The sequence below is a fragment of the Pelodiscus sinensis genome, chromosome 5 (assembly GCF_052426305.1).
Source record: "Pelodiscus sinensis isolate ZL-2025 chromosome 5, ASM5242630v1, whole genome shotgun sequence".
Classification (NCBI taxonomy): Eukaryota; Metazoa; Chordata; order Testudines; family Trionychidae; genus Pelodiscus; species Pelodiscus sinensis.
Window position 1 is genome coordinate 67,173,628 of NC_143056.1, and position 21,716 is coordinate 67,195,343.

General features: G+C 46.5%; 2 protein-coding genes across 8 annotated transcripts in view; one reads left to right on the forward strand and one right to left on the reverse strand.

Moving 5' to 3' along the window:
* Positions 1-21,716, reverse strand: part of RBM25 (RNA binding motif protein 25) — a 68,444-nt gene that overhangs the window by 34,795 nt on the left and 11,933 nt on the right. For 2 of the 3 annotated variants that reach the window (XM_075927274.2, XM_075927271.2), the window contains exon 1: positions 7,924-8,129. The exons of the other annotated variant lie outside the window; for it this stretch is intronic. The gene's annotated coding sequence lies outside the window, so the exon portion shown is untranslated. Of the gene's footprint in view, positions 1-7,923; positions 8,130-21,716 lie in introns of those variants that run through there. 3 annotated transcript variants of the gene reach the window in all.
* The window catches only part of ZFYVE1 (zinc finger FYVE-type containing 1), a 41,856-nt gene continuing 41,184 nt past the window's right edge, over positions 21,045-21,716 (forward strand). For 2 of the 5 annotated variants that reach the window (XM_025187489.3, XM_075927275.2), the window contains exon 1: positions 21,045-21,314. The gene's annotated coding sequence lies outside the window, so the exon portion shown is untranslated. Of the gene's footprint in view, positions 21,315-21,386; positions 21,533-21,716 lie in introns of those variants that run through there. The other 3 variants (XM_025187491.3, XM_075927276.2, XM_025187490.3) reach the window with 2 other exon arrangements.

The window sequence follows — 21,716 nt, forward strand, 5'->3', positions numbered from 1 at the left end:
CAAGTATTTCACAAAGTTCCAGAAATGGGGAGATCAGAACAAAAGGACTCTTCCACATGTAGATACACAAGGACAGATTTTGGGAAAGATGGCAGGAAAGAATTAGTGTTCCCAACGAGCTAGAGGCTTAAAGGTACACACAGACTAAGCTTTGTTTTTGTTCAAAATCAAAGTAAAACATAGCATTCAATGGAATAAACTTTCACCTACAAGATTGGTGAGGAAGACAAGACTTATAACCTTTCTAGTCTAGGTCTACAGCAGTGTTTCTTAAACTTTTTAAGACCAAGGAACACCAAACAATTTTTTTTTTATTTTTATTTTTATTTTTTTTAAGAGGAACACCATGTTGGGGAAAAAAAAGAAAAGCGGGGAGGCCAGGGAAAAGTTGTTGGGAGGAAAAAAAAGGGAGGGGGGAAGCTATTGAGGAAAAAAGTTGCCTCTCTCTTTAAGGGTGGCCATTTTGAACTCTGTTGTTCTCTGCGGCACACCTCCGACTGCCTCATGGAGTGTGCCACGGAAAGTGTAACCGTGTACAGCCGAGATGGGCAAGACAGCCTCTCTGGGCCAGATCCAGCCAAGCCAGTGGATCCAGCCCACAGCTGCCTTGCCACTCCTCTGCCCCCAGGGCAATCAAGACCTAGGGGTAGGGGAAGCATGCAAACAGTTGCTATCTACATATGGCTTGAAAAAAATCACCAATATAAACTAGCCTCGAAAAGACCTTACTAATGTGATTCAATTTCATTATATAGTCCTGGCTGTTTAGAGAGCTCCAGTACCTCTGCTATCCACAGCTTTCACATGCAACAGCAAAATGAAGATAAAGGAAATAGGAGATGTGTTTTTCTCTTGTTCTGTAAAATTCCCTTGGAAAAGTGAAATTGAAAAAGATATCACTTTCATTTTCTGGCCATTAATGAGAGCTCTGAAGAGCAACAGCAGGTACTGATGCTATTCTCTGCAAAAAGGTAGTGGAGAGAAGAACCTTGTACAAGCCAGAAAGTTGTTTTCAGTGTTTTAGGTTTATGGGGTGGGGGATTAGAGGAATAACCAAAGAAGGAATTAAGGAGCAGGATTTCTCCAACAACAATTAGGAAACTCTTCGATGAGGCAGAGAACAGGGCATTTGCTCCTTCTCCCTTCCAGCAGTCAGAAGGGCCATGGTGGTTCAAGTTTATTGGTCACCCACAAATCAGAGGCCAATACAGAATGATACGAGCATCGAAACTAGAGGTGTAAAAGTGTAACCGTGTATAGCAGAGATGGGCAAGACAGCCTCTGTGGGCCAGATCCAGCCAAGCCAGTGGATCCAGCCCACAGCTGCCTTGCCACTCCCCTGCTCCCAGGGCAATTGAGACCTGGGGATGGGGGGAGCATGCAAAGTCTCCTCCCGCCGCTAGGGGCGTGTGGCACCAAAGAGAACCACTGGCTGTTTTAAAACAGCCAGCGGCTCTCTCTAGCTGCTGCGCGTACAGGGAGTCTGGCTATAAACATGAAGATTAACAGTGTACACCAGGGATGGGCAATAATTTTTAAAATGGTGCTATTTTATAAATTTCTGAAGCAGCCCCAGGTTGCCCCAGAAGGTGTGGGGCCAGGATACATCTTGGGCTCCCCTGCCAACAGATTCTGATTGGCCAGAGGATGGGGGGAGCACATGAAGTCTCCTCCCGCTGCAGCACCTACAGGGAATTGCCAGCTGTTTTAAAACAGCACACCAGCTCCCTCCACTCCATGTGTACCCATATAATTAGTGAAGTTTTCAGCAGTTTGCGCTTCATGGCAGCCCCCTTCCCCCCCCAGCACCCGGAAGACAGCACTGCAGAGCTGGTCCTTGGGGGAGGGGGTGAAAAGAGTAGTATCCCTACTACTCATTTCCCCCCCACCTTGCTGCCTCTGATACAGAGGCAGCAAGAAGGAAGCAGGAAACAGGAGCCGATGCTGGGGGGGGGGGGGGGGGGAGAGGAGAGGAAGCTGGCTTAAAAACTAGTTCCCCCCCTAGCACCAGATCTGCGGTGCCGCCTGCCTCTCCCCAGTGAGCCGGAACTGAGCAAGCCTGGCTCAGTCCCGGCTCGCACCTGTCTTGGACCACTCCTGTTCTGCATATAAAATATAGTAAGAGCCGCCTAGCTCTTATCACATTTAAAATGCAGAGCCACAGTTCTCCCGGCTCTGTCCTGACTCACATCAATCCAGGACCTACCCCTGCTGCAGCTCTGTAGCACGCAGCCCAGCTCCTACAACATTTAAACTGCAGAAGGGGTAGGTTCTGGACCAGTGCGAGCCGGGATAGAGCTCCTTCCCTTATCAACTAATCGTGCAGTTGATACAAATTGTGTCAACCACACGATTAGTCAATTACCTGCCTCAACATCCTTAGTGAGTAGTCAGCTAGATTAACCATTAATCCTAGGCTTATCGGTTAATCATATAGTCAACCATACGTTTACATCCCTAGTCTATACTATTGTCTCATTACAAAGCATTTCCATTGCATCATGGTTCCAGCACATCAGCAAGAATGTGACACACATGATCCATGTTCAAAACCTATGGTTAAAGAAACTAAAATTTCAATTACTCGGAGATTTAACAACTTTTATATAGAATATATTTTTAATAATGGCAGACAAAGGGCTAAGTAGATCATTAGTTTCTCATTGCTATAATCAGTAATGTAATTAATAAGAAATTAAAGATGTCCTTGAATGCCTTAAATTGGCAACTAAACTTCCCCATAGTAGCAGCCACCCTGATGATAACTTTTGACACTAGTAGATAGCATTACTCCCCAGAACATTTTTCAATTTGTTTTAATATTGTACCATCCCCCGCTGACTGCAACCCCATCCTAAAAAGCTGGCTTCCCCTGCATACTGGCTTCCCCCTCCCCCACTGCCTCTTTATCGGAGGCAGCAGCATTGGGAGGGGGGGGGAAATAGGCAGGAGCCAGTGCTCACAAGCAGCCACCGCCCACCTGCTGCTGCCTCCAATACAGAGTAGGGATGTTAAAATCAGATTAATCAACTAACAGAATAATTGATGGAATTTCCATCTATTACTCAATATGAGCACTTCGGCTCTGAAATGTAACAAGAGCCCACCAGGCTGTTGCTACCTTTCAAAAGCGGAAGTGCAGCATGGTGTTCTGTCTTTGAAATGTACAAGAGTCCCAGCAGGGGCTCTTGTACATTCTGAAGATTGAAATGCCACCTATGCTTCTGCCCCTCCCTCAGAGCTGGAGCTGGGGCTAGGGGGAACCGGCTATTAAACTGGCTCCCCCAGCACCCTCTCCTCTCCCCCCCCCCCCCCTTGCTACCTGTTTCTGATAGAGGCAGCAGGAAGGAGGAAGTGACTAGTCAGCTAGTGTCTCGACTATATCAGAAGCTTTTGCTTATCAGATAGTCAATTAGTCACATCCCTAATACAGAGGCAGCAATGCAGGGGAGCTGGGAGCCAGTACAAATGGCTTTTTAGGAGCTGTCCCGACCCCGGTGTGTAAATAATAAAATTTTCAGTGATTACATGTTTACCTAAATAAATGCATTTTAACATCCCTAGCAGCAAGGAGATACATATTTGGCAAAACATAAGGAAAATGAAGCAGTTTCTGGAATAAGGGAATGCTGTTTGTACAATTCACTTTTGCTAAACCAAAAAATAATGAAAATTCTTCTCTTTCAAAAACAGCTATCTAGAAATTTAAGTTTGGTTTGTTCAAGAGTCTTAGGCAAAATCCAATCCACATGGAAATATATTAAAACTTACCTCAATAGGGTTTTTGGTCAGGACTTCAGCGCGGAATGCTTTTCTCAAAGTCTAATTTGATATACAGATGTTTGCAGAATTATTCTGGTGAAGCTTGTAAATTATCTCTCAGAATTGCTCAGGTTAAAAGTATGTTACAAATATTCTGAGTGTGATTTGAATATTATGTTAACTTGTATTTCATTAAAAATGTGCAGTCTTTTCACCACATCAGCATTTTAAATGCATTCCAAAACAAGCAAAACTCCTAGAGCAAAAAACTTTATACAATTCTGGCAATACATGAGCCTAATCCAGTGATGTGGAACCTGTGGACCACATGCAGTCCATGGGGTTCTATGGCCCATGAGACATTCTGTTTACCACTGCCTATGCACAGGGTTGTCAAGATTCTGCTGGCTTCCATCTGCATAGTTCTTTGCTAACAGTATTACTAAAGTGACACATATGCAAAGCAAGGGCACATGAAGTGAGATGAGTGCTGAGAGCACAAAACACTGAGGCTGTGTCTAGACTGGCAAGTTTTTCCGCAAAATCATGTGATTTGGGGGAAAAACTTGTCAGTTGTCTACACTGGCCGCTTGAATTTCCGGAAAAGCACTGATGATCTTATGTAAAATCATCAGTGCTTTTCCAGAAATACTATGCTGCTCTCGTTCGGGCAAAAGTCTTTTTCCGAAAGACTTTTGTGCAAAAGGGCCAATTGTAGACAGCATAGTACTGTTTTCCGCAAAAAAGCCCTGATCACGAAAATGGCGATCTGGGTTTTTTTGCGGAAAACCGTGCCTAGATTGGCCACGGACGCTTTTCCGCAAAAAGTGCTTTTGCGGAAAAGCATCCTGCCAATCTAGATGTGATTTTTCCGAAAATTCTTTTAACGGAAAACTTTTCCGTTAAAAGCATTTTCGGAAAATCATGCCAGTGTAGACGTAGCCTAACTGAGGCATGCGCTCTCTTTTGCATCCAGTCAAAGTGCTGCTACAGTTCAATTGACACCCTAGAATTCTAGGCATGCTAGTTCAATCACCAAAACTACTCTCTCCTGGGAGATCTTCTTGCAATCAATCCACTGAGATGAAGGGCCACTCATGTGGCCCACTCAATAGCCTAGGTAACCCTTCACTGGTCTAGTCCTAAACAGCACCACCACCAAAGAATAAATAGATGCACCTTTATAAATTGTCCTCAAAAAACTTCTACATTTTTCATTTCCCCTAACAGCACAGATTATGAGAAAATAGTTCCAGTCTAATTTAGGAATGTAAAAGGTTAACCTAACAGATAATTATGTCCTTATTGGGCTCACTGATATAGAAGGAGCAAGGGGGAGGGGGAGGAATGAGTAGCAGAGATACTAGCTGGGCTGAAACAGCCCCACACCACAGGATCACAGTTAACTTTTTAAACTGTACATCATATCCCTCATCTGTCTTGCCACTGAGTCCAATGTATAAAGAGGCAAGGTCTAAATTAGGTTAACACAATCCTCCTTATAGAATTGTAAGGAATTTTAAACAGCTAAAACTACAATTTGTTATCATTCTTAGGTTCTGTTACCATATTCTCGGTATACAAAAAAAATCAAGCTCAAAAGTCAAACAATATTCCTTATCTAGTCCCTCAACATTTTTCTACAAAACCAAATAATGATTTCTAGTAAATATCTCCACAACTTCAAAACTTGTATCTTGACCCAAGTTTGTTCTGTTTCTAACATCTCATTTGTACAGCAACACGCGTATCTCATGTTTACAGTAACACACACCAGGAATGTTAACTATTGTATATTTGTGTAAATGTGTTAACAGCTGGATTTTTTAAAAGTGGTTATATGTTTACACACAGAGGAAAGGGCAGGCGAGAGCTGGTGCTCTGTGAGATGCTGGCATTTAAGCCAGCTTCCCACAAGCAGTGGTTTCCACCTGCCCCCAACCCTGCTGCCTCTGATAAATAGGCAGTGGCACAAGAGAGAGGAAAAGTGGTTCCGCAGAAGCCAGATCTCCATACTTGCCAACTCTGTGGAGCTCCCTGCCTCACTCCCACAAAGGCAGGAGAGTGAGGGGGAGTTGCAGGTGGGAGCCAACACATTCAGGAAGCCAGCTTTTAAGCCAACTCTCTGAGAGTGCCAGCTTCTGTGGAGTGGCCTGTCTCCCCTCCCCTCTCCCAGAGAGGCAGCAGTGTGTGGGGGAGAGGGAGCAGGTGAGAGGTCCCCTCCCTGCTACCTCTGCGGGAGGGAGCAGGTGGCTCCACAGAAGTCAGCACACACAAAGTGCTGACTTAAAAGCTGGCTCCCCACACTGGTCAGCTCCCACCTTCTCTCCCCCATACTGCTGTCTCTATAGGAGTCAGTGGAGAGTGCAGGCAGCTCTGCGGGAACCATCACGTACAGGAAGCTGGCTTACAGGCACCAGCTCCTACCTGCCCCCAACCCTTGTTGCCTCTGATACAGAGGCAGCAAGGGGAGGCATGTAGTCATTAGGTTAACCAATAAGCCTAAGGTTTTGGTTATTCATGTAACCAACTACATGCTAACATCCCTAACACACACAATAACTGCATACAAATACAAAATATAAATCAGTAGATGTATAAACCAATAGTTGAAATTAAAACTATTTCTGAACTACCAAAATGTCTGCTTAACTGTCTCAGAGCAGATCTAGAAACAGACACAAATGGAGTACTTGTCTAAACTTGCAGCTGAACCGCTATAGTTCTTAATGAAGACACTACATAGAACAAAGGGAGCGCTTTTAATGTCAGCACAAGAGCTCCATCTCTTTGAGGAAGGAGGTATGTCCACAGGAGAAACCGTCCCCATAAACACAGGGCTACCTACATTGGAATTTCCCTCAATACAACTGCATACTTCAGAAGTGTAGATTTTCCATGCCAATTTTTATCTTGTATGTGTTCCTTCCCATCACTCTTCTTCCATGTTCCATCCCTCACTGCAAGCTTGTCACCACACTTCAATGTTTAGTGCCTGAACCTTCAACTTATGCCCACGCAAAGCTCCTCTGTCAATGAGGAGGCTGCTTATGCTCCCATACCAAGAATGGGAGGAGGAGGAGGATTCCTCAACAACATATTTCTTGTGTGGCTAGGGCTAAAACATCCTATGTGCAAAGGAACTGCTGAAGCCCCCATAACAAAATACAAGGCATGTTTTGGGCATCTCTCATTGACTGACTGAGCCTAGAACTTCAGCTTCCACATTTATTGTGCTGCACTGGCAGAGGTGGCTTATCTTCACCTCACAAAGCGATATAGGCAGAAAGTATATATATGCATTGAGGAAGCTGTTAGCGACATCTCATTTTTAACTAAAAAGGGAAAGCTATTCCCCTCTAAAAGAGAAAGTTCTCACCTCAGAGCCTGTCTAGACATATCTGGGAAAATAAGTGTTGTTTAAAAAGGTGTTTACTAACACTTAAAACACTCAACCGCCTCTAGAGTCAGGTTGAAAGTTCTGCTTATCAAACCAAATAAAATACTTTAGACCATCAATTATTGTCTTTGACAAAAGTCCCATTTCACATCAGTTAGTTAAAATATTTTCACACATGATACATTTTCCCCAAACCAACAGAGTTTATAAGCAAATTAGCTAGTTTTGGTCAATCCTAGAGCTATCCACGGCCACCTAAATACCAGATTTTGGCCAGTGTTAAGTGGGCTTATCTGACACGTGTTAGCTAACACCACTCGGTCTACACTGGGCCAGGAAGGGATGCCAGCTTTTAAGACGGGGCGGGCGGGGCGCCATTGCCGCGGCCGGCAGTGGAAGGGGGGAACGAAGAAACTCCCCTGCTTCTCCTCCATGGCTGAGGGGAACGCTCCGCGCTTCCACGCGAGGAGATGGCAGGTGGTCCCCCACCCTCAGCGACGGTGTATCCGCCTCCCCAGGACACAGACTCTCCGCTCGCTGGGGGGCTGCGAAGACACCGGAACCTCGCCCCCACCCCGCGCTCTAGGCAACCCCTCGTGCTCCCCAGCGGAGGCGGGGCAGAGTCTCCCCCGGGTGGGGAGCGGGATTTCCCCGCGCAAGCCGGGGGGAGGGGCCCCGGGCAGGGATCGCGTCGCGTCTCCTCCCCGCGGGCGGGCTGGGGGCCGATGGCGGCTTCTCTCCCCCGCGCCGCCGGGACTCACCCTCCTTCCTTGAGGGGCAGGAGCCGCGTCCGGAGCGCCGCCGCGGCCTCTCCTGCACACGCCGGCCGCGGATGGGGAAGGCCTGTCCCGCTCACCGCCGCCGCCGGGCTTAGAGGCCTCTAGGCCGCGAACACACCGCACAGAGCCAGGCGCGCCGCCGTGCTGCGCTGGGGGTCACGTGAGCCGCCCTTTCCGCCAAAGGCCCGGCATGCACCGCGCCGCCCGACCACAGAGGGAGGCTCAGAGTTCTGACAGAACGTCCACGCTATACGCACAGAGACCCACACGCGCCTGCCATAGAGTGGTGACGGCTAGAAAGGCGCAGGGAGAGGAAGGGCGAGTCCCCAGCCGACGCCATGTTTGCTGGGGGCAGCCAAGAGCTGTAGCCACTTACGTGACCCTTGCTGGAGTCGCCATCTTGAGGTCAAGTGGCGAGGGGGGTGAGGAGCTGCTGGCGTCTCACCAGCCGAGCACAAAAGCATCCGGGGGACGGTTCCCGCTGCCTGCCAGCCCAGGCGCTGCCCCGCGCTGTGAGCGGCCCGGGGACACTGGTGTTCCACACGCGGCTGGTGGGGCCCAGCCCGGTGCCACTGGCGCCCCTGACCCCCGCCAGCTGGGAAAGGGCTTTTAGAGGATACCCCGCCCCAGACTGTTTGCCCCCATGGGCAATGACTGTGTTACCAGGTACCATGGCATGGCCGGTGGAACGAGGAAGTCCCCTTGAGCGTGAAAGGCAGGCGACAGATCGCCTTGTAGACGATGGGCCACAGTAAAAGTTTGAGAATCTGTTTTTCGATCATTCAGCTCATGTCACATAGAACAAAAAAAGTTTTAACTTTACCTCACCGTTTCTTTATTAAGCTTTTCATGAATTATATTCACAATACATAAATTCTAGGGGTCTACACCCCTGCTTGCTACACTTGCCAACTCTCCTCTGGCCGCTACATGCGCCAACCCCCCCACATCATGAAAAGGCAGCAGGATGGGGCTGCCCTCAGCTCTCCCCGAGCTCAGCGAAAAGAGCCATACAGGGCCAGTGCTATGCCTGGCAGGAGATGTTGGCCTTGTGGAGGCAGCTCATTGGGTAAGCGGGTGGGGAAGCTGCTCTCCCATCCCTGCTACTTCCCATCCAGCTGCCTCCAGCCCTGCTTCCAGGTCCTGGGCCCTGCCACTCCACGAGCCAATGGGGAACCGCCACCTCCCCTCGGCCAGCGGCCACTGCCAGCCTCTGAGCCAGCGGCCCCCACCTGCCCCATTGGGTCGCAGAGTGGCAGTGCTCAGGACCGGAAGCAGAAGCATGGCCAGAGATGGCTAGATGGAAAGCAGCAGGGATGGGGGAGAAGCAGAGATTGCTGAGCACTCTGCGGCCGAACCCACCAAGGCATCACTGCCCACCAGTGGGACCCAGGAGTCAGGGCAGGAGGTGGCAGAGCAGGAAGCTGGAGCCTCTTCCCACCAGGGCCCTGGGGAGCCCAGAGTGCAGTGAGGAGCCGCTGCCACCCCCTGCAGGGGAGCCAAGTGCCGGGGGGAGCCCAGGACGCCCCTGAGGTGGGGCCAGGAGAATGGCTGGGCTGGGACTCCCACCCATTGGAACCCCTGGGATACTGCCCCCAACGCTCATGTCCAGCCCTGGCCTTGCTCCTGGGGGAGGGGAGGAAATCACCCCAGCCACAGCAGCAAAATGTTCCCGTCCTGCCCCAAGCCATGGACACCGGTTCCCCTTGTCACTCTGCAGACACTGATGATGTGATGACATCATTCTGTCATCTGTCAGGAAACACTTTTTTATGTATAGCGAGAGATAAGCACAAGTCATTGCAAGATCAGGGCCTAAAGATGGGGACCAATCCACTCCAACTACTTTCAGGGGGGGCAGTGTTCACAGCAAGCCTTGTATATACAATAGCTAATTACCTCAAGTCAAAAACAGCAGTGTGCTTATGCTACAAATATATAACTACCCTGTATTGGTCAGTTTATCCTATGCTGCAATAGTGAGAAGGGAGGGTCCAAGACAATTTTCAGGAGAGTATGAGATAGAATCTATCACAGAGACAAGTAATTAAAAGAGCAATGCTTGGGGTTAAGTTGCTGTCCTGTGAAGAAATCTATTTAATATATTTTGTTACAATGCTGGAAAAAGTAGCCAGATGTTCTAGAAGAGCAGTAGCCTTTATAGAGAGCCTGCCAGTTTTTGTTGGCCTGCTTTATAGAAGCTGAGACAATATTGTAGTTGCTATAGCACATTTACTCCTTGTCTTCTGCTAAGAAGATTGTCAAGTGTGTCAGCAAGTTGGAACATTCAGCTATTAGATACCAAACTGAGTCGTCCAACTTGTTTCATGCATACTCCTCAGCAGCCAGATGGCCAGTGAAAACATCAATCTAGTGCACCATTTCCCTTTAAGCTATTTCTATGAAATTTGTATAAATTATTAGCAAAGGGAATTACAGATGTGCATGATACAAGACTGAGCAGTAGTACACTATTTTATGAATGCCCAACTCTTTTAGAAATTTCTTTATTATTAGCTGTTAACTTAAATAGCGTAATACATCAATTAGCAACAGTTATTTCTCTACACAGTAACTACCATTTATACTTCCCCATAACTAAAAATGAGGTCATATTTTAATCATGGGTATTTTTAATAAAAGTCATGGACGGGTCATGGGCAGTAAACAAAAATTATTTGATTTGTACTATCTATCCTTGTCTAAAGCTTGGATGCTCTGGGGCAGACTGCTAGGAGAGTCAGTGGTACATGGTCCAAGACCTCTGCTACAGCTGTGAGGATCAGGGGGGGAGGCCCAAGATTCTCACTGTTCAGGAGTGGTGGCATGATTGCCCAAAACTGCCCTAGCAGCCAGCGTGGCTAACCCAGGGGTTGCCCAAATTGCAGAAGACTTGGAAGTCCTGGAAAGTCAGAATTTGTGTCTTCCATGACCTCCCTGATAGACTTGCAGCCTTACTAAGAAATACAAATATATATAGTATCTAGCAGTTTAGTCATGAATATGTGTTATGAACATTAATATATTCACACTATAGACCTGTGAGGCAGACAAATTTTATCTTCATTTTTACAGATAGGAAAACTGAAGATGAAAGGCAGTATTAAAACACTTAAAATTCCTGGCTCCTATCTCATGTTCTCAGATCATAGCTCTTTGCTTACTCCTTTTGAGGCTACAATCTTGCTGAAAAAAATTAAAATTGAAATTCACAATACCACTTCTAGATGTACTAATAATTCACAAGACAATTTTAATTGTTCCTTATTTTGAACCTTATTAAGAAATCCATGGTATTTTGGTACTTTGACACAGACACCAGTTCACCCATTCTTTATTTGGTATAAACATCTATGTATTGCTCTTTACCCTAAATATTTAGGCCTCATACGCCACCCTCCCCCATCCTGACTAGTCTCTCTGATCAAGAAATCACACCAGTTGTCCACTAATAAAGTTCATGTACGATGCTTCTTTCCCACATTCACCTGCTCACCTATTACTCCCTATTATATAAATATTATCTCACATACCGCGGACGTGGAGCAAAGCCGCGGAGCACGCGGGCAGCGGACAGCCCAGACGCGACGCGGCTGTCCCGCTGCCGGCATCCTCAGAGGCTTTGCTCCCCGTCTCCCTGGTCTGCTGGTTTCCAGCAGACCAGGAAGACGCGGAGCAAATCCCATTCGTAACTGCGGATCCGACATAAGTCAGATCCGCGTAACTCGGGGACTGCCTGTATTGGCTATTCACCCTTTCTTTGTAAGTCAGAAACGCCACTTTCCAGATGCCAATCACATATTCAGTTTATCCCTGTCCATTTCATGTTTACTAGTTGTAGGCCTCAGAATACTTTGCCCAACCCAGCCTAGTACATTACTTAGTTATCAGAGAAAAGAGAGTTAGCTTTCCTGCAGAATGTATTGATTTTCTAATTCCATTTTTGAAGTTGATTGTTATAAGTAATATCTGTTGTATAGTGAAGACAGTTATACAGAGTGCAAAATTAAAGTTGTTTCTGCAATATGCAAAGTAACATTCTCCAAATTTAAAGTCAACACTAGAACTCATATGCTTAGCCCAAAATCCTTGAGTTAAAGGAAAGTCTTTGTTACAGTGGTGAAGTATAAATGAACCCTTATGTTTTTTCTAAGCTGCAGCCTGCGAATCTATCAAAAGATAGATTGTGCTCTCTCACACATATTTTAAACTATTATTTACAACCATCATTAACTATTTACGCCTATTTTCTTCAAATATAGCCTATGCATTGATTTTCAAGGAAGGGGACAGAAGGAATTGTCGCAAAGTTCAGCCTGACGAATTTCTTTCCAATACTTCCCTGAGTGAAAAGGGTCTTGGGAAGACAATGGGGGTTCTACAGATACAGGCTGTGTCTAGACTGCATCCCTTTTTTGTAAAAGGGATGCAAATTAGACATATCGCAATTGCAAATGAAGCGGGGATTTAAATCTCCCCCGCTTCATTATCATAAAAATGGCTGCTGCTTTTTTCCGGCTCGGAGCTTTGCCGGAAAAAAGCGCCAGTCTAGACGCGGATCTTTCGGAAAATAAAGCCTTTTCCGAAAGATCCCTTCTCCCTCATTTTAAGATAAGGGATCATTTTAAGAGGGATAAGGGATCTTTCGGAAAAGGCTTTATTTTCCGAAAGATCCGCGTCTAGACTGGCGCTTTTTTCCGGCAAAGCTCCAAGCCGTAAAAAAGCGGCAGCCATTTTTATGATAATGAAACGGGGGAGATTTAAATCCCCGCTTCATTTGTAATTGCGATATGTCTAATTGCATCCCTTTTACGAAAAAGGGATGCAGTCTAGACACAGCCACAGAGCCTGGGAAATCCAGAAAGAGAAGAATCTTCCTAATTTTAATTTAACCTCATTCCTATTCAACCTTAGCTGCACAGCTCTCTCACACCCAGTGGTATTCTTCTTCTTTTCCTCCACAACAATGCTTTTCTATCTACATTTAATGTAATTTAATTTAATTAAGGGATTTAGATGCCTCCATTTCCCAATTTGTAAAATGGGTGAAATAATCCTTGTACATTTATAATACCTTCCTGAACACGTGCATATATCACTGAACATTCATAACTAAACCTTACACTTAAAACATAGAGAAATATTATCATCTTTTTACAAAATAAAACCATTTAAGTAGAAAGAGAAATGGGGTGTCCTAGATTATGAAGGAGGTAAGTGCAGAGGTAGAAATGTGCTCCAGCCATTTCACACTCTCCTTGCTGTTCATGCTGGCAAGCCTTGCAGAATTCCTCTTTCACTGTAAGTTTCAGCAAAATGCAGGACAATGTAGCACTTTAAAGACTAACAAGATGGTTTATTAGATGATGAGCTTTCGTGGGCCAGACCCACTTCCTCAGATCAAATAGTGGAAGAAAATAGTCACAACCATATATACCAAAGGATACAATTAAAAAAATGAACACATATGAAAAGGACAAATCACATTTCGGAACAGGACGGGGATGCGGGGGGGGGGGGGGGGGAGGAAGGTAAGTGTCTGTGAATTGATGATATTAGAGGTGGGGAGAGTGGGATGTTTGTGAGTTAATGGTATTAGAGGTGATAATTGGGAAAGCTATCTTGGTAATGGGTAAGATAGTTTGAGTGTTTGTTCATTCCTTGTTGGAGAGTGTCAAATTTTAACATGAATGACAGTTCAGAGGATTCCCTTTCAAGTGCAGATGTAAAAGGTCTTTGTAGCAGAATGCAGGACTCTCTTAAGTCATTGAGAGAGTGTCCTTTCTGGTTAAAATGGCAAGAAACTGTTTTTTCTTTGTGATCTTGTCTGATATCTGTTTTGTGGGCATTAATCCTTTGGCGAAGTGTCTGAGATGTTTGTCCAATGTACATAGCAGATGGACACTTTCGGCACATGATAGCATAGATTATATTTCTGGATGCGCAGGAATATGTGTTCTTGATCTTATAACTCACTTGGTTAGGTCCAATAATGGTATCAGCAGAATGAATATGTGGACAAAGCTGGCAACGGGGTTTGTTGCAAGGGAAGTTTGTTGCAAGTTGTAAGTTTCACTCAGTCTAAATTTTGCATTACTGTATATCTTACGATATAAGCAATAAGTAAAATATTATTTAACATTGGTTTATCTGCCAGGGCCATCCTTATCCATATGCAGAATATGCAGTTGTTTGGGTACCAGAAAATTTGGGGCACCACAGGATCTTAATGTTCACCCACTGGTCTCTTCCTAACCCTGTTCTGTGGCTCTGCTTCTTCTGGAGAGAATCTAGTTTACTTAAAAGTGAAAAAGCCTGTCAGCTCTGTTAACAGAACATTTAATCTGAGAAAAAGCCATTAAAGTGGTAATGAAGCCTTTTAACAGGCATTTGCCAGCCCCAAGAATATACTGGCAGTTTTTTTGTGTTAGTCAACAGGACCTTAGTTTAAAATTAGTTTTAAAGGCATTTCATTAGTGTGTTGATGAAGATTATAAAACCACATCTCTAAAAAAATCACAAACACACACACACACGTACCTGGCTGCCATCTGGCATAGGCATACCTGTTTAATAGTATTGCATAGAGCCTCATAAATCCGAAGGACAGCCCTATTATCTGCACTGCTTTTTGTAATTACTTCTTTTCAGTCTTCTAAGAGACTATTAAAACAACAGAAATTAATATTTAAAACACGTTTTTAACTATGATATTTGAAAATGGTTTTTCATAGCTACACATACTTTTCAAGAAGTTCGGCAATTTACAAAAATCAGTATTCTGACCGGAACTAGCTTAATCAGGACAGGTAGAAGTTTGATAATCCAATATGGAGGATTTTTATATTTGGAGACCCTACTCCTTCAAGAATATTTGGATTATGAAAAAAAAAACTGGAATATGGCCAGAAGCATGAATGAAAAGCCACATAACAAGAGCAGGAAAAAGGGAAATAAGGTTTGTTTGGTTTTTTAAAAAAGTATTTCTCTATGGAAGCCCATCCGCCCGAGGCCCTACCCTTTCTGGAGCAGCCTGCAACCACTTCAAAAATTATCGCCACCCTTGGTCTAGCAACTTAGTTGTATAGTGACTTCACTCCTGTTTTTCTTCATTATCTTACATGTTAGTGTGTTCTTTCTTTTTTTGATCTTTATATACGTAGAATTGTGCATTTTAGTGAGCACACCACTTTCTGCTTCATGCTTTACCCATGCTTCACATGATTGAATTTGCAGGTGATTGTCTTATGGATTTGAGTTGAGTGGATCTTGAGTTGGATAAATTTGTGTTGGCTTCCCTCAGTGTCGAGGAATTTAACTGAATTTTTAGAATATAGCAAAAGAAAAAGACTAAGTAAAGTTTAGCTGTAAGTGAAAGCATTCTTGTGTTGTCCAATCTGTGCCAACCATCTATCAGTTGGACATCTATGTCTCCTTTGATTTATTTCATTACACTACCTTGCAGAGAGTAAAGTTACCAAGAGCTTTGAGCTGCAAGAACCCTGAGGCTATGTCTAAACTACAAAGAAAAGTTGAAAAAAGATACGCAAATTCCGCTTTTCTTCCGAAAGAGGCTTTTCCAACATTTGGCCTGTCTACACAGGGCTAAATGTCAGAAAAAACCCTTCTTTCAGAACATCCCTTCTTCCTCATAAAACGAGGTTTACGGGGATGCTGAAAAAACATGTTTGCTTTTCCAAAAACATTTTTGGAAAAGCAGATGCGTTCCTTGGACACAGCAGAGTTTTTCTGAGATATCAGAGGTATCCCAGAAAAGCTCTGTAGTCTAGACATACCCTGAGTAACAGTCCTTAGTCTTCCTCTTGTTTCTAATATATTTGTAGAATATTTATTACCTTTATGTCTCAAGCTAGTTTAATCTAGTTTTGTGCCTTGGTCATTCTAATTTTCCCCATCACACTTGTGTGGGTTTTTTTAATATATATTCTTCCTTTGTAATTTGTCCTGGTTTCCATTTTTTGTTACACTCTTTGGGTATGTCTAGACTACATGCCTCTGCCGACGGAGGCATGTAAAATAGGCTACCTGACATAGTCAGTGAAGCAGGGATTTAAATATCCCCGGCTTCATTAAAATAAAAACGGCTGCCGCACTGACGGCTCAGTTGATCGTCGGCACAGCGCACGAGTCAAGATGCGGAACAGTCGACAAGGGACACCTTTGTCGACCGTTCCCTTATGCCTCATGAAACGAAGTTTACAGGAGCGGTCGACAAAGGCTTCCCTTGTCGACCAATCCACGTCTTGACTCGCGCACTGTGCCAACGATCAGCTGAGCCGGCACAGTGCGGTGGCCATTTTTATTTTAATGAAACCGGGGATATTTAAATCCCCACTTCAGTGACTATGTCAGGTAGCCTATTTTACATGCCTCTGTCGGCAGAGGCATGTAATCTAGACATATCCTTTTTGAGTTTCAGATAACTGGAGCTATCCTGGTTAAGCCAAGGAGATCTCTTGTCAAATGTCCTATCTTTAGAGCCTGTGCAATACAGATTTATACCCATGGATATCAAGATATAAATTGGTATCCATTAAAATAATGAACTCTACCATTTAATGATTTCACCCAAGATCTCTTCCACTTTCAAATTCTCCACCAGTTCCTCCTGATTTGTCAAAATCAAATCTAGAACACCCTCTCCAGCTTCTACAGGTAAGGGCCAAATTATTTGCAAATGCTCAAGATACTGAGATGGTGGTGGAAAACGAGCCATTCATTTCTTTCCTTCGCTGTCCTGGAAATAGGGTTGCCAGATGGTTTAACCAAAAATACTAAACATCCTCCCTCCCCCCGCAAAAAAAAAAAAAAACAGGAAAAAATTCTGTCAAGGAAAAAAAAAGGGGTGGGGTTTTAAGCACAGGGAAACCGGAACCAGTGGAGCCAGTGGCGGGTGGGGGCCATTGAGGAGGGCGCAGGAGTGACTTCGTGAGCTGCACTTTTGGGGGCCAACAGCTACGGGTTGGCCTCAGCTGGTGTTGAGGGAGGCATCACGTGGCCACCTCCCAGGTCTCTGCTGGTCATGTGGGCCAGAGCAGCATGCGCTCCGCTCCCACCCCAGCCCAGCACTCCCTTAGTGTGGCACCCAGCAAGTGCCCCCTCCTGCCTCCCTTCACTACAACTCTGCTGCACTCCTCACTTCCCCACCCCCACTCAGATGCAGCAGGGAAAAATTGTCCCCACCAGGCTTTTGTCCGAGGGAAACACAAAATACTGGATATTTCACATATCCAGTATTTCTTGGTTTTTTTACTGGACGGAGCCTGCAAATACCAGACTGTCCAAGGGAATACCAGACACCTGGCAACCCTGCCTGGAAATGGAAATAAGGCTGGGCAAGCTGCCAGTATTCTCCATCTCTGGACCTGCCATCAGAGATAGTGTGGGAGCTGAACTAGTGCCATTTTATCCACTCCAATTTTGCTGCTAGAGAGGGAAAGCAAGACTTTTTGTATGTTACTGAGTCATCAGTGAAGGTCCTGAAGGTAAGTACAGTGCCCACCTCTGATGGCAGCAGTGAGAATCACCCAGATCTTAGGGGCTAGTGAAAAGCCCAGCAACACACAGACTTCTGAGTGAAACTCCCATGTGAAAACTGAGGTAACCCAACCTGGGAAAAGGAGGGGGGCTCTTTCAGTGATTGGTTACAAGAATCATAGAATACTAGAACTGGAAGGGATCATCAAGTCCAGTTCCATGCCCTCACAGCAGGACCAAGCACCATCTAGATCATCCCTGATAGATGTCTATCCAACCTGCTCTTAACACCTTTTTAGATTCTTGAAAATTACTATCATGTCCCCTCTCACTCTTTTATTTTCTAAACTAAATAAACTCAATTCTTCCAGTCTTCACTCATAGGTATGGTGACCATATTTTCTGAATCAAAATTGGGATGTTAGCCACACCCCCGGCCTCATCAGTCACACCCCCAATCCCTTAGGCCCTGCCAACCTGTCACATCAAGTATTACTTCTGGGGTCAAGATGGACACGTGACCAGAAGTAAAAGGTGTTGTGTGACCCCCCCAAAAAAACTCCTTCCATTGTCCATTACTAATAGGGATGGGTTTGGGCCCCATAGGACTCCCCCGCCATGAAACTATTCTGCAATTGCATTAATCCAACTTGCATTGCATTAACTTGGAGGAAGAGGTCCAGGGTGCCTCTGTTTCAGTAGTTCTCAAACTTTTTGGCTTGTGACCCACCTGGCTCAATGTAAACCTTTCCACAGACCACCAGTTGCAAATGGAAACTCAGGGTTAATTACATAATTAAGCCCGAGCCTCTTTGCTAGTGTTGCAGCTAGGGAGAATGGTTTAATTTAAATTATTACATAGATTAAGTGTTGTAACTTTCTCGTGTTAGTTTATCAAACTTCATTTTAAATAAAGTAAAACATTAATTATGTCCAACTCAAAAGGTTAGCATGTTTTCTTTATTTATGGCATGGGTGGGGAACCTTTTTTGGGTTGGGGGCCACTGACCCACAGAAAAATCAGTTGGGGACTACACAAGTGAGAAGCAAAAAAACTCCTCCAAAAACCCCAACCGTCACTAACCTGGCTCCCAACTGAGACATCTCTCTCCTCTGGTGCTCCAGCCCCACAGGGCAAATGGAAGGGACAGAGAAGACTGCAGTTCAATGTAAGGATGTTAAACTGCAGTTATCAGGCTAATCACATAGCCAATATAATTTGTATCAATTACACGATTCGTTGATAAGTGCCGCTTTGCATAGCTGCAGTGGGGGTAGCTTCCAGGACTGGCCTTACCATGAGGTGAACTGAGGTGGCTGCCTCAGGTGCCAGACTGTGGGTGGGTGCTACTAGAACCCAGAGTGTAGAAAATTGTGTCTGCTGCTGGTGCATATTTATTCTTTCTGCTCTAGAGAAGAACAGGAAGAAAGCAGAATTGAGACCTTTCAAAGTTTTGGCCCAACCATGGGGGAATGGGGGCATCATTTGAGCTCCCTGCCTCAGGTGCCAAAATGTTGTGGGCTGGCCTGGTAGCTTCGGGAGTTGTCTGGAGCTGGGACTCAGCAGTCCTGGCTCATGCTGGCTCCAGAAGTCACCCGTGCTGCAGCTCTGCATTTTAAATGTAATAAGAGCCACTGGACTCTTGCTACATTTAAAATGTAGAGGCGCAGTGACCAGCAAAAGCTGGGACTGCTCAGTCCCAGCTCGTGCTGAGTCCAGCAGCCCCTGTTCACAGCAGACATCCCAGACCACTATGAATAGGAGCTGCTTGGCGGCGGCAGCCTGTCTGCGAGGGGCCAAGCTCCCTGTTAGGACACCCGCAGACAGGGACTGCTGCCTGAGCAGCCTCTGCCCACAGTGAGCCTTGACTCACCACGGGCAGAGGCTGCTTTGCAGCAGCTTCCCCTATCCTAGCCCACCGCCTCTGATGGTGTCTGGCCAGGAGGGGCTTGAGGCAGGGTGTCTGGCCAGGAGGAAGCATGGAGGATCAAGGGAGGGTACAGAATCTGACGGGCGTGGGTATGTATGTGTGCAGCAGGAACATGGGAGGATGTCAGAGCAAGCTGTGGGTGTGGGGTCTTGGCAGGGGGAGTGAGGGGGATTTGGTTGTAGGGTACGGGCATGAGGAGGGATGCTCATCTAGCTTCAGACCCCCTTGCAGTGGAGAAAGCCTCCAGACATCACGCTGTCATTTCCCCAATGGGATAGGAAAGGGGAGGGTACTCAGCCCCCCCCCCCCACACCCCTCCAAGCAGCAGGGATCCCAGTGCAGCCACAAGGCTGCAGCACCAGGTCGGGCTTCCTGCAGGGAGGGAGGGTTTGTGTGTGTGTGTGTGTGTGTGTGTATAGAATGTTCAACCTTCCCCGCCAGACTCGGCTCGTGATGGGTGAGGAAGGGCAGGGGGAGAGAGAGTGGCAATGCATGGGGGCACCAAGGCTGAACGTCCCCACCCGGGTTCCGTGCGGCCTCTGCTGGGGCTCAGGTGGCAATTCAAAAGTGCCAAGGTCCTGGAACAGCTGCTCAGTGCCATTTGCCTTGGACCCAGCTACCTTACCCCTCTCTCACCCCCCGGGTCAGCAGCGGCTGCTGTAACAAGAACTAGCTGCCACTTGCACACATGAAGGAGACTGCACGGGCAGCGCAGGGGCCCCATGTGACAGAGACAGTCCTGTGGGGGAGGTAGGGAGCTGTGCGGTGTGAGGTGGTGGGGTAGTGCGTGGGGGAGTGGCCAGAAACCACGTGCCCCCACCTGCAAAGTTCCAATGGCGCCGCCCATGTGCTCTGTGGGAGGAAAGGGAGGGAAGAAGGGAGGATACTTTTGCTGCTGTGCTGCGCCACACAAGACACAATGCAGTGTACGGACTTGGTCACTTCTTCCCACAAGCTGGCGGGGCTTTCCGGGACATTTCACTACGTGATGGAGATAGGGTTGCCAGATGGTTTCAACAGAAATACCGGACACAGTGGACATTCCATCACAATCTACATTACATCTTATTTAGAAAATACTGGAAATTTATATTTTCTCAATTTGTTTCCCAAACAGGCAGCTCAAATAATGGACTGTCTGGTTCAAAACCAGACACCTGGCAACCCTAGATGGAGACACTGGGACAGAGTATTTAAAATCGGACAGTCCCAAAAAATTCAGGACATATGGTCAGCGTGAACTCATATCATAGGTCATGTCTTCTAGACTTGTAATCATTTTTGTGGCTCTTCTTTGGACCTTCCGCAGTTTCTCCACATCTTTCTTGACATGTGGCCCTAGACCTGGACACAATACTCCACCTGAGGCCTAACGGAAGGGGGGTTGCTATTAGTGTGAGAACGGGGTGAAGGCGAAACAGCCACGGTCCCTGACATAAAGCACAGCTTCGGCACAACCTCTCTCCTCCCCAAGTCACCACCCCGGCCACGTTCTGCGGGCGGCGCGGAGCCGACCTTGGGAACTACAACTCCCGGCCGCCCACGCGCGCCGGCAGCGTCTCCTTTGGCGGCGCTCACGCTGGGACCTGCAGTCCGCCCGCGGCTCCCCAGGCACGCGGGCGCGGGCTGCCAGCACTACAAGTCCCGGCGTGCCTGGGCGCCTCCGCTCCTTCCTGCCTTCGCGGCGAGAAAATCAGCCTGAAGTTCCTGCGATCAGCTGATCTCCACTGACAACAAGGGGAGACGGAGGCGAGGAGCAAGGGACTCGCACAGGCACCCCGCCTGGCGGGGCTGACAGCCATCCCGGGCCCCCTACCTCTACGTGGTGGGAAAGAAGGAGCGGAGCAGACTCCCCCCCTGGTTGCTGAAAGGAGGAGGAAGAGGCGGCTGGAACTTGACCCCCCTTAGTCACCAAGTACTGGCTGGAGGAAGAGGAGGAGTAAGGTGCCTGCTGTTTTGTAAACAATAGAGTGGGTCGTGAAGTCCCTTATTTTGGGGGGGGGGGGGGGGTGGCTTCTTTGTTCCAAGTCACAGTATATCCCATCCCCCTCGCAAACCCGTCTGCCGGATGATAGTGTTGTGTATGGTGTAACAGAAGGAAATAGTGCTGTTTTTAAAAGCTAGTGTATCAAATGACAAAATGTGGTTTAGTCGGGTGTAAGGTAGGTGATTGATGAAAGCATAAAGCAAGCAATCAGCCGATACTTCTGTTATTTAATACATGTAAAATCGTTTAAAGAAAATATGAAGTGGCTACTGAAAACGTTTGTTTTTAGCTCCAGGCAGAGTCTGTATATGGAGTAATCAGAACACAAGTGTAAACAGTGTATGACTGCAGTCTAACAT